We start from the raw sequence: 12,646 nt of genomic DNA, 5'->3' as shown, positions 1-12,646 counted from the left end.
ATTTAATGCAAGATTTTTAATTTTTTTTGTGTGCAAAATATTTTGAGTTGCAATAAAAATTTAATTTTCAATCCAAATAGGTATTCTTCAGTTGCAATAACATTTTTGTATGCAAAATATTTTTGGTTGCAATCATTTTTTTTTTAATTTCAAATGCATTTTTTAATAGAATTTTTTACAGTCCTGATCCACAATAAATAAATCTTTCAATATCAATAGATACCTACATAACCTACCTCACTAAAGAAAATAACAACAAACCAAGAATGATCATTTTTATCACTTCCTACCAGAGATGGCAGAGTAGATTACGTCAGGTAATCTACTCGGTTAACTACGCGTAGTTAATCGAATAAACTACTCGCTTGATTTGTTTCATGTACTACCTACATTTGCTACGTGCAATAACTACATAAAAAACGTTATATTTCAAAAATATTAAAAAATAAATAGCTGTGTTTTCGTGAGAATTTGGTTTAGTAAAGTAAAACCTTTTCAAAGAAACCACCCCAAATCCATCTGGTTTCAAATATTCTATTCAAATTCACACTATCACAGCTATGTATTTCGATTTGAATAAGACTTTGACAATTTGGTATTAAAATTGGCATTTCAAACTACATTTTGACGTCTAGCGCTACGTCTGCTACATTTAACTACGTTAACTACATTAAACTACGTTAACTACCTCATTTATGTAGTAGACGTAACAAATGTAGGAAATAAAAAAAAATCCCATTTTTGCCATCTCTGCTTCCTACCTACCTTCCTACCTACCACTTGTTTGAATTTCTTTTTCCAACCAAAATACAATGAACTACATTTTTCAAGGACGATTGCTGTCGCAAAGGAAAAAAAATCCTACCTACATATTACGTGTGTACTTACACCTAAAAGCAATGCGCCTGTGCCTTTGCGATTATTCAAAAAGGAAACAAAAATATAGAAATAGAAAACCACCCTCCACTTAAAAAAATATCTAAATATCTAACAACAATCGAACAAAAATTAAAACCAAAAAAAAACTTATCAACCTTCTTCTGCTTACACGTATACCTACCTATACCTACCCACCTCAAGCACACCAGTCACTTGCAAAAGTTGTTTTTGCTTCTTTTTTTCATCAATCTTTAAAACTAGCCATCTCGTCTTCGCCCTGCTTGTGCGAAGCAATCCAGTTGTGAAAAAAAAATATATACCCGCACGGCAAAACGATCCTTTTTGTTTTCATTTGTTCCTATTCAACTTATATCTCGGTCCTTCGCATTTAAGAAATCTATTAAAAATAACTCTCTCTTTCCCACTCATGATAAGAACTTTTTTTTAATGTTGCGAAGGATTTCTGCATTATAATGATTTGGACCTATTGACAATTTGAGGGTTGAAATTCATTTTCACACAATTTTGCTCATAAACTTTTGTCATATATATATCTAAAATTATTCTTATTTAAATTATTATTTTGAATCATGTGTTAATATCAGTTTCCTGAATAATTTAACAAAAAAAAAAATTATTTCATAGGTACATTCTCGCAGACAAATGTATTTTTTTGAAGTTATACTTCTTATGGCTCGATGGGTATGAAATTTTACTTTTTGACAAGAACTGTCAAAAGGATTAGCAACTAGCGCCACATAGCTAGTTATTGTTATACTATTTGCAACCAAAGTCGCGCCATCTAGTTTTCAAAATTGAAACAGTTTTTTTACTAGTTAACTTTTTTTTACCGTAAACATGAATGTAAACAACGAACACGAAGACGTCGACGAACAGGCTGATAAAATGAAAATGCATGCATAGAAACGGCAATAATGTGGAAATTGGAAAAGAAATTTAAATAAAAAATAAACTTACTCGATTTGCTCATGAATACAAAGATCCAATGTAGCTGCTGATTTTGGTACAATGAATATGATATGTGGCGCATGTTTTGTAAACATGTAGGACAACGATAAAAAGAGCGATTGCCTTTTGTCGTGTTCTCGTTTTTTTATACAATTTATACGAAACATTAGTTAACTTAAATTTTCATAAAATTATTCATATTATACACTTCTTTTTTTCACGTCTCTTCTATTTTGCACAAAATTGACAATTCAATATGCCCAAAACTATTAATTTTTTTGCATCTATTCACCATCACAGAGAATATTAATTAGTTGGAACACCATAAATTTATATTTAACAGAAACTTTGGTTTAAAAACAAAATAATATTTACCAATAAAACCGAAAAAACAATCGGAACAAAAATAAAATTCCACTGCAGCCATCTTTTGTAGGTAACTGTTCTCACTTTTTGTTTACATTTTGCATTGGCTATCGGTATCGTTAAATCTCTCAATTGTTCTGAGAGACATCTGAACGTGAAAAAGATGCGTTAAGTAAGTATTAAAAGTGCTGCCAAGTTTCTTTTTGAAGCTTAGCCCGTACGCAGATCGCGCGCGACAATTTTTATCTCTACACGCGCTTGCTCAAAACCTAATTATAAAGAAGAAGCATGAATTGAAATGCAAACGACTTAAGGATGTGAACTAATTTAAAGCATTCTATTTTTCTCTAACAAATATTCGTTTATATTTCTTAGGTACATTAAAAATATTTAATACGTCGTTCATCAACATTTACCTTCTGAAATCGATAGTATAGCTGAGATTTAGCACTGTTTCAAGGTCCAAATATTTTAAAATTAATTAAATTTCCTGAACCAAGACTGAACCACGTTTATACATGGGATCAGGAATTTAACTCACCGATTTCAGCGGATTAGCAGTGGATCGACTTTGGTTCAAGTATGGATTTAGCTATTTTAACATTTATGGGCCTTATACCAGTGCTAAACTTCCCAACTAACATTTCAGCTTCGGTTAAGGTATTACAAAAGCTACATTTCAGCTTCTTTTAAACTTTAATAAGGTTGTTGGGCATGGAAAAAGGAGAACGTTTTACAAGTTTGATAAGGATCTTAAAAGAAGCTTTACCGTAGCTCTACCGAAGCTTTGAGATTTGACCGATAGCTTCGGAAGAGCTTGTATAGCTCTTTAATACATGTTTTATCAAAATTAAAAAAAAAAAACTTACAAAAACAAAAGAGAATTCTTTTTTAACTGGTTTCCCACCTAACATTTCAGCTTCGGTTAAGATATTACAAAAGCTACATTTCAGCTTCTTTTAAACTTTAGTAAGGTTGTTGGGCACGGAAAAAGGAGAACGTTATACAAGTTTGACCCTCTATAAGGATCTTAAACGAAGCATTACCGAAGCTTTGAGATTTGACAGATAGCTTCGGAAGAGCTTGTATAGCTCTTTAATACATGTCTTATCGAAATTTAAAAAAAAAAACAGCTACAAAAACAAAAAAGAATTCTTTTTTAGCAGGTTTAAGCCTTAACTACATTGGCTCAAAAAGTGAAAAATACAAAAGTGAAAATTTTCAAACGCATTTTTGTATGGTTTTTCGGGCTAGAAAATTAAAATAAATGATGCAGAATGCTTATTTTTCCGTCCAAAAATCAATTTGTAAACTCTTTTTTACAAAAAAATCCCACTGGCGATAAAAAAAATATTTTCACTTTTGTACTTTTTCAAAAAGTGGTGAATGTAGTTAAGCCTTTAAAATCATGAATTTTATCTTTTGACCTGAGATTATATATAACATTCCATTAGTATTTAGTATATCTATTAATAATAATTTGAAAAGTATATAATTTTTTTACCACCCAGGAATCGAACTTAGTATCTGCTTGGTAGTAGTCCATCACTCTACCCACTCGGCCATCCTAGTATATTCATTAATGAAATCAAAAACTTAATCACTTCAAATAGCAGAAATGTCAAAGAAAAAAATGTCCGAGCTAAATTATTCAATGTCAAAACCAAAAAGTGTCTGAGCTAGATTATTCAATATCAAAACCAAAAATCAAATAAAAACTTGATAATTTCTGTACACCCTCTATAAATTCACTTAGCAAGCTTATCCGAAAAACAAGCTTTCTTCGTTTAAGTTTCTTTAACAGTATTTAAACAACTTTTTAGAAGTTGTTAAACAAGTCCGAACTTCTATAAGCGATTAAATTCTAAAGCAAGCTCAATACAAGCTGTATACAAAGCAGAACCGAGCTAAATTATTCAATGTCAAAACCAAATAGTGTTCGAGCTAGATTATTTAATATCAAAACCAAAAATCAAATACAAAACTTGGTAATTTCTGTAAAGCTTCTTTAAATTCATTAAACAGGCTTATAAGAAAAACAAACTTTCTTGGTTTAAGTTTCTTTAATAGTATTTAAACAACTTATTAGAAGTTGTTAAACAAGTCCGAACTTCTATAAACAGTTAAATTCTGAAGCAAGCTCAATACAAGCTGTATAAAAAGTAGAACCTGCGAGATTTCAATTTATAGAAGCTGTTGTGCTAGTTGGGTAGTTATGGCTTGAAATGAGAGCTGTCAAAAAATTTTCTTTCCAATCGCCAAAGAACGAGTGAACAGAATGCAGTCGCGCGACGGGCCCTCAAATTACATATAAAAAAATGCCTTTTAAAATCTTTTTTTTCTTTCGACGCAAAAATTCAGGTATTCATTATGATTGGCCCTAAACAAATAGTTCCACTGATGAACTTGAAAAGAATAAAAAAAAATAAAAAAGTAAATAAAAAGCAGCTCATGAAAAAACCATAAACGTCCAACTCTTCGCCCGGCGATGTTAAAAACAGTTCAACTTTTGAGCGAAAAAAGAAAAAAACCTAGAGAGCACGCAATCGGCTCCGCGGTGATTATAATTTCCATACTAATTTGAGCCGTGATGGAGCCCGTTTCGAGGCCGAGCTCGGACTCTCTTTGGAGCCGATTCGGTCCCAGGTAGAACTCGATTGCTTGAAGGGCGTAGTGAAACTAGCGCCACCTTGTTTTGAGAAATCTCACTAAAAATGACAGCTAACACGACGAATGATAAACAGTTTATTTTACATGACCCGACGATGGTCTGTCCGGCAGGTTCGTTCATCATTTTTTAATTCCTCTTACTCCTATTGAAGCTAATTTATCTTTGGAATGATTTTATATAAATAATTATAAATATGAATGTGTAAAACAAAAAACAAACTCTCAAGTTGGAATTAAAATTCTCAAGTGTGTAAACAGGTATATATTTGTATATAAAGATATAAATATTAATTTCTATAAATCTGATTCCTTTCATCTTGCTTTTCTTCGGCTCTGTTTTCTTTTCTCGAAGTCGAGGGGATCATCATAACTCTCCCACGTATCTGCTTCACACTAGTGATCCGCCTGTGGGGTTTGCCCGGTTGACTTCAGAAATCGGTGGCAAGCTTCCCGGTTTTGTTTTGTTTCTGAGGCATTTGTTTATGAAAAAAAGTGTTTATGCTAACTTCTTTTGAATCCGTATTGGAACGCTGTATGATACTGCCTTTTAACGAGGTTCGCAGTATCTCTCCTTTGAACATGGCAATACGAACGAGTCGGTCGTGTTAAATTTTTTGGGAGTTGGTATTTTTAACATGAAGACTTCCTCCGATCTTCGTACTTCTAATTCGATCAAGCTTTGACTCCTGCTGCCATACGAATCTTTATCTCAGCTGCCGTTAGCTAACCCTTATACTTTCTGTAGATTGTCCAACATTGTGAATCTTATGTGAGTGCTGGACGCACAACCAAAGTGTTGAGCTTTCCTTTCAGCTTAGGGGCATTTTTCGAAGACAGCTTAATTTTCCCACCACTTCATTCACCCTGGCGCTTACGCGATTATTGATATCGTCATCACAAGTAGCTTTACTATTAATCATAGACCCCAGATATTTGAACTTTCCACACTTGGGAATCATAACTCCATTAAAAAATGAGAGGAATAGGAATATGATAACAATAGGTGTGGATCAGAAAATGGGAAGCATAGATATACAAATAAATCAATCAATTTGATTTAAGATGTTGATTTTTCCTAGTATTTGTTTTTTATTTTTTTTTTTACCAATTTCCATATAAAAAGTCTTAATACGCGGTGAAAATAGTTTTTCATTCTTTTTCAGTACTTGGGGTGAAAATGAAATGATCCTTCAGTATTTCATAAATATTCATACAGGTGTTGAGAATTGAAAATGTATGATTGGGTGTACGGGTGTATAATATGTACCTATATAAATCTGGAGGAGCGTTTTCTGTTGTTCATTGTATTCTTTTATATCTTTTCGTTAGAGTTTTTCTGTCGCTGCTGGTTTTGTCAATGGGAACGCTCTAATAGGTCCGTTTGCATGCTCCCCAAAACAAACAAATGTGTTATTATTAGTATTGCTATTAATAAAATAAAAACATGTATAACTATCGTCAAGTCACTCCACCTACCAAATTCGTCGTGAAAAAATTAAAAATTAAACAAAAATGGAGTGATTCATTTCAATCATCTTATGTCGTTTTCCAAAATTCAAGGAGTGACACTCCTAGCTATATAATCACTCCAAAAGGAGTGATTTCAAATTCCAAAATTGAAAAAGGAGTGAAGTTTTGGAGTGAATTCTTCACTCCCAAAATTTTGAAGGAGTGACGGAGTGATTACCAATACTTCTACATTTGACTTCATGGACTGCTTGTCAAATTGTTGGGTGGTTGTTTTAACTTTTTTTTGTGAAGGAAATTATATTTATTTACAAAAAAAATTCAATAAAGTATTGTAAAAAATCACTAAAAGTGAATTTAAAAGATTGTGTTATTATTTTATTCATTATTTCGTATTACAAACACATGCAAAGCAAACGTCAAATCACTCCACTTGTCAAATTCTGCGTGAACAAATTCCAAAATTGCACGAAAAAGGAGTGATTCACTCCCATAATTTTGGAAAACGACATTACAAAACGACATAAAATATGCCAAATAATCCAGATCTACAAAATTGATTACAAAAATGATTTTTGCCTATCTAAGGTAAAAACTGTCAAAATCAGTTTTTTGACTGTACTACATTGTATAAGTATAAATGGATTTTTTTACCAAAAGAAGACCCCATGAGTGAGAAGTATAACTTCAATCGCGTGTACATGTGTACACACACGTTTTTTTTCTTTTCCTTATTCGTATCAACATTTAACTACTATCTCGCTTCCTCCCATTAAATAAATTCATCTATAAAAATCAACCCTCTCTTTTCTACGCAGTCATCGAAAAATTTTAAAATGTTTCTCAACAATTTAATTCTTGGATACATGTTTTGGACCTATGGGTAAAATCTGATGGTAGAAAATTTCAAGCACAGAAGTTTGTTCTACGTGCGACATCTTTACTAGTTATATGATCTTTGATCAAAGGCTTTTGTGAAATCGAGCAAACAGAGAAGGGTTAAGAAACCCTTATCATATTCAATTCGAATATCATCTAGAACTTTGACCATGGCCGTAGAGCAGCTGTGCTCAGCTCAGCCCGAAATCCAGACTGCACCGGGCAAAATAAGTTATGCTGTCGTATGTGGTTTGAAATTTGGTTACAGGTATTACCTTAGCATGTTTCCAACACTGCGGGAACGAAGAGGTTGTGATACAAAAGTTAATGATATGAGAAAATGTGGATATTATTTGCGGTAGTATCATTTTAACAAAACGAATCGGAACCCCATCGTCACCAACGGCATTGGAATCAAGAGAACCAAAGTGCATTACTAATTCATATTCAGATACGACTTCAAAATCAAATTCAGTGGAATCTGCATATAGGGATGAGTTATTAGGTATAAAGTTCGATGGCTGCAGGTTATGTGATATAAAAGCTTTGTTCAGGTCGTTGGGATGTGGAAAGCTATCCACTATTTCTTTTCTACCTATCCCAAACGTACGCAAACTACTCCAAAACTTACGTGAAGTTTGACCAGGGCTTAGTTTTGAGAAAAAATATCTCTTTTTAGCTCTTCGCGTTACAAAAGTCGATTGGTTCCGAGCGCGACAGAAAATCTCCCAGTTTACAGTTGTAGGGTGCCGCTTCCACTTCGAATATAATTTGCGACGTTGTTTAATTGAATTAAGCACTTCTGATGTAAACCAAGGCCAGTTTTTGTTTATTATTAAAACTGTTTTTAATGAAACATGATGTTGATACAGTTCAAGAAGCAGATTTGGAAAGAAATTGACCTTATCATCAACACTAGGCAGGCTATAACAAAGAGTCCAAGGACAGTTAAGTGCATCATCTTGCAACGCTTCAGAATTTATGGATTTAAAGTCTCGATATTGAAACGAAGATGGAGATGAGTTATTTGAAAAATCAATATTATATGCGCAATATAATAAGTCATGATTAGATACTCCTTCAAGAGATAATTGGTCGAATAAAAAGACATTAAATAAATCTGAAACAATCATTAAATCAAGAAGACTTGGGTTAGAATTAGGGCCAAAACGAGTAGCATTTGAGTTTACTACAGATAGACCAACTGCTGCAATTTCATCCTTAAGTTGATTAGCTCTAGAATCAGAGAGAAAGAAATCTGCATTGAAGTTTCCACATACAATTATGTTTTCATAATTTGCCGATATAATTCCCGAAGAATTGAAAACAAAGGTTCAGGTGAACAACTTCTATTTGAATTGTACGCAACTCCCAGTAAACATTTAATATTACCATCAGAAACTTCTAAAATCAGAAACTCAATTTCAGAATTTTCAGATTTGGCGATAACTTTAGTACCTACTAAGACCTACATTACAATAAATTGCAACCCCTCCTCCGGAAGTAGCTGTGATTCTATCGTTACGAATCAACTTGTAGTTATTAAGTTGGTACAAACTGTTTGAAATTTCAGGTTTTAACCAAGTCTCCGTTATGCATATAGCATCAATTCCCGAGGAACCAAATGCATACCTAAGAAAATCAAGTTTTTTTTAAAGAAGATGACAGATTTCCCATTAAATTAGTTTCTAGATCGCGAAGTTGTTTATTTCGCTTATAGTTTTCATTATTATCAGGAGGCAACGTCGGCGTCGATTTTTGAAGTTATACTTCTTATGGGAGGGTGGGTATGAAAATTTACTTTTTGACAAGAATGTCAAAGGGATTATGACGCGATCACCCTGGGTAGCAGGGCTGTCGTTTCACCTTTAGAGTAGGCAGTACTTTAGTTTTTAAAAATGCAGTACGCCGTAGTACGGCAAACATAAAACACACAACACGTTGCAAGTTACATGTTTCATGTGGCAAGTTGCATGTGGCAAGTCGTATGTGGCAAGTTGCATGTGGCAAGTTGTATGTGGCAAGTTGTGTGTGGCAAGTTGCATGTGGCAAGTTGCGTGTGGCAAGTTGCATGTGGTAATTTCCATGTGGCAAGTTGCCAGGGTTGCAAAAAGCTCACATTTCAGCTCAGCTCACAGCTCAGCTCAAATTTGAGCTAGGTACCATAGCTAAGCTCATTTGAGCTGAGCTGAAAGTGAGCTGAGCTGAAAGTGAGCGCCCCAACTTCCAACGCCTATATCTCGGAATTTTGAAAAAAATGAAAAAAATTTTTTTGATGCCAAAAGGTAGCGAGGACTCTAACCTACATTTGGGTACAACTTCCATCCCTGTAGGTGCACGCGTTCTCAAACCGGGTGAACTTAAAGGTAAAAAAAAAGTTAAGCCCGATTCTGAAAAAATAGGCATGATGTGGCGGTTTAACATGGAAGGCGATTTTTTAAAAATCTGACAATGTGCAAAGCGTAGGCCCATGACACAAGCTATCATTTGGCATCACTCCCAAAAATTGCTCTCAAGCGGTTTAGCTTCCAGGAGCGTTCAAAGATTCGGGGATTTCTCGAAAAAAAATTTTACCCCAACTTTCAAACGCGATTTTCTCGGAATTTTGAAAAAAATCGAAAAACCGTATTATACCACTATCGGCTAGCTGAGAATATAAGCTTTCATATGGCACCACTCCCCTGTCTCTAGATCAAAGCGTTCCAACGCCTATATCGCGGAATTTTGAAGAAAATTAAAATAAAATTTTTGATGCCAAAAGATAGCGGGGACTCTAACCTACATTTGGGTACAACTCTCATTCCTGTAGGTCCACGCGTTCTCAAACCGGGAGAACTTAAAAGTAAAAAAAAAATAGGCACGATTCTGAAAAAATAGGCATGATGTGGCGGTTTAACATGGAAGGCGATTTTTTAAAAATCTGATAATGTGCAAAGCGTAGGCCCATGACACAAGCTATCATTTGGCATCACTCCCAAAAATTGCTCTAAAGCGGTTTAGCTTCCAGGAGCGTTTAAAGATTCGGGAATTTTTCGAAAAAAAAAATTTACCCCAACTTTCAAAACCGATTTTCTCGGAATTTTGAAAAAAGTCGAAAAACCGGATTCTACCGGAATTTTTTTTTTATGATAAAAAAAGAAATATTTTACTAAAAAAATAGAAATATATTTACTATCAAAAACACCAAGAGAAAAGATCACGAAAAATTATCTGTCTTATTTATAAAAATATCTATGTGTTAAAATAATTCCATTAATAACTGGAACCAAATATCTTAAGCTATGGTGTTTTATAAAAGTTTAAAATATCTTCATATTTCATTATACTTTCCAAATAAAAATCAATGTATCCTCTCACCCATCACAGCTCAGCTCAGCTCACTTTAACTTAGCTCACCCAACAGCTCAGCTCAACCATCAGCTCAGCTCACTTTCAGCTCAGCTCACTTTCAGCTCAGCTCAAATGAGTTAACCATATATAGTACGTTCTGAACCGCACAACATGAGTAAAGTTCACAGATTAAATTGAAAACTACATGGACGCAAGGAGGATGAAAGAATTAATTTATTGTTCACTTGATAAAAATGTAAAAAACGAAGTGTGGATTAATTAATTTAATAATAGAAATTAAAAATATCAAATGAAATTCATTTATATATGTATACTGAATGAGAAGTATAACTTCAGTCGAGTGTACATGTGTACACACACTCTTTTTTTTTTTGTTGCTATTAGGTCCTGGTAACAATAATGTAGATCGGTCGGGAGTTTTATTCATTTCAAGCTTGCTTTTTTGCAAGCGAGTTTTTGCTTGAGCTTGTTTGGCGGCAACAGAGGAGGAAGCTGGGGAGTTTTTCATGGTAGATGTCGATGCAGTGTCTCTGGTGGAGGTGGTTGAAAAGGCGGTTGATGCTGAGACAGTGGAAGATGTGGATGATGTCGTGGAAGTTGACGGTGCGGTGGAGGCTGCTGTGGCGGTTGTTATGGTAGTGTAGGTGTCGGTTTTAGTTTTTGACATTGTGCACAGAAGACAAAAGAAAATGATCTTAGCACAAAATTGTTTCAGTTCAAACGATGTTAGTTTATAATGATTTATTTAATTTGTACTTAATTTTAAACCAAAGTTATTAAATAAAGATGTTTAATAAAATAAATCATTGAACGAATTAAAGAAATTATTACTGTTATTACTGTGGTACTGCGGATAAAAGTTTTATATGCGGAGCCGATCAAAGACACGTCTTACGTCGATGACATTCTCAAAGTGGGTTGGTTGCTAATTACAAGATTAGTTTTTCTATATAAAAATAATTTTTTTTAATTATGATAGATAATAAACTCTAAATCTGGTTTCTGAAAAATTCTGGTGCAATTTTTTTTTTTTTTTAATATGAGAAGTCTAAGCAGGGAAGCAATGATAATCTTGGAAGCCCAATTCCAAGCAAGAGGTTGTAAAAAAAAAAGGTTTTTTAGAAGTTGTAGGGAAACGAACCTAGACCTCTGCCACCAGAGTTCATAGCAAACTGTCATTTGATTATGCGGTTGCGTTTTTTATGTTTGTTACCTCATAACTTTGGACTGAGTGAACCAATTTTGACAATTCTTTTTGTATTGGAAAGCTGGTGGCTGCAGTGTGGTCCTATTTCAATTTCCTTCAGTTCTGTCCATAGAAAATATTTAAAAAAAAACAATAAAACCCAGTTTTTATTCATGGAAGTCCTTTATTTCTCTATTCTATTCCTTTATTTCTCTAACGTTATTACCGGTAACTGTGATGAACCGTTTTTTTTTTTTTTTATTTCTGACTAACTCGTAAATGATTAAACCGATTTCAAAGAAACATTTTATACAAAAGCGTAATAAAATTTTCAAGAAGCAAAATTTTGGAAAGTAAAAATTCAAATTATTTTTCATAAATCAGTACCTACTTCGAAAACGGGTTAATGGTTTTGTCTAAACTTTTTTTTTATATGTCAACTAATTATTTTATTTGAAGGGTTTTTGTTTTTAAAGGAATATTTTTGTGTACCTACAAGGAACTATTGTCCAACAATATTACAATTTTTATTCTTTGTTGCATTATAAATGGTAAGGGCATGCATTGTTGAAAAGTTGATATAGATGTTTTTGTTAGTTAAATTTTTTTTTTTTAATTTAGGTATACGTAACATTTTATTAAAATTAAGGTTTATACCTACATTTTTTAAATCAAAGGCTTTAACATTCAAGCAGCATTTTTACCATAAGAGCAAGTACGTGCGATCTAGTCGTGCATTTAATTTGGTTATAGTTTTTAAAATTTGACCTCCAATGGTAGAACTAGGTACTTAATTTAATTTCTTCGAACTTTTCGAGTAGTTAGTAACTTATAAATAAATTGTGAGTTTTCTGTTAAAGGATTTCATGCTTAAATTGA

The sequence above is a fragment of the Episyrphus balteatus genome, chromosome 3 (assembly GCF_945859705.1).
Source record: "Episyrphus balteatus chromosome 3, idEpiBalt1.1, whole genome shotgun sequence".
Taxonomy (NCBI): Eukaryota; Metazoa; Arthropoda; class Insecta; order Diptera; family Syrphidae; genus Episyrphus; species Episyrphus balteatus.
This window is presented reverse-complemented; position numbering follows the sequence as displayed.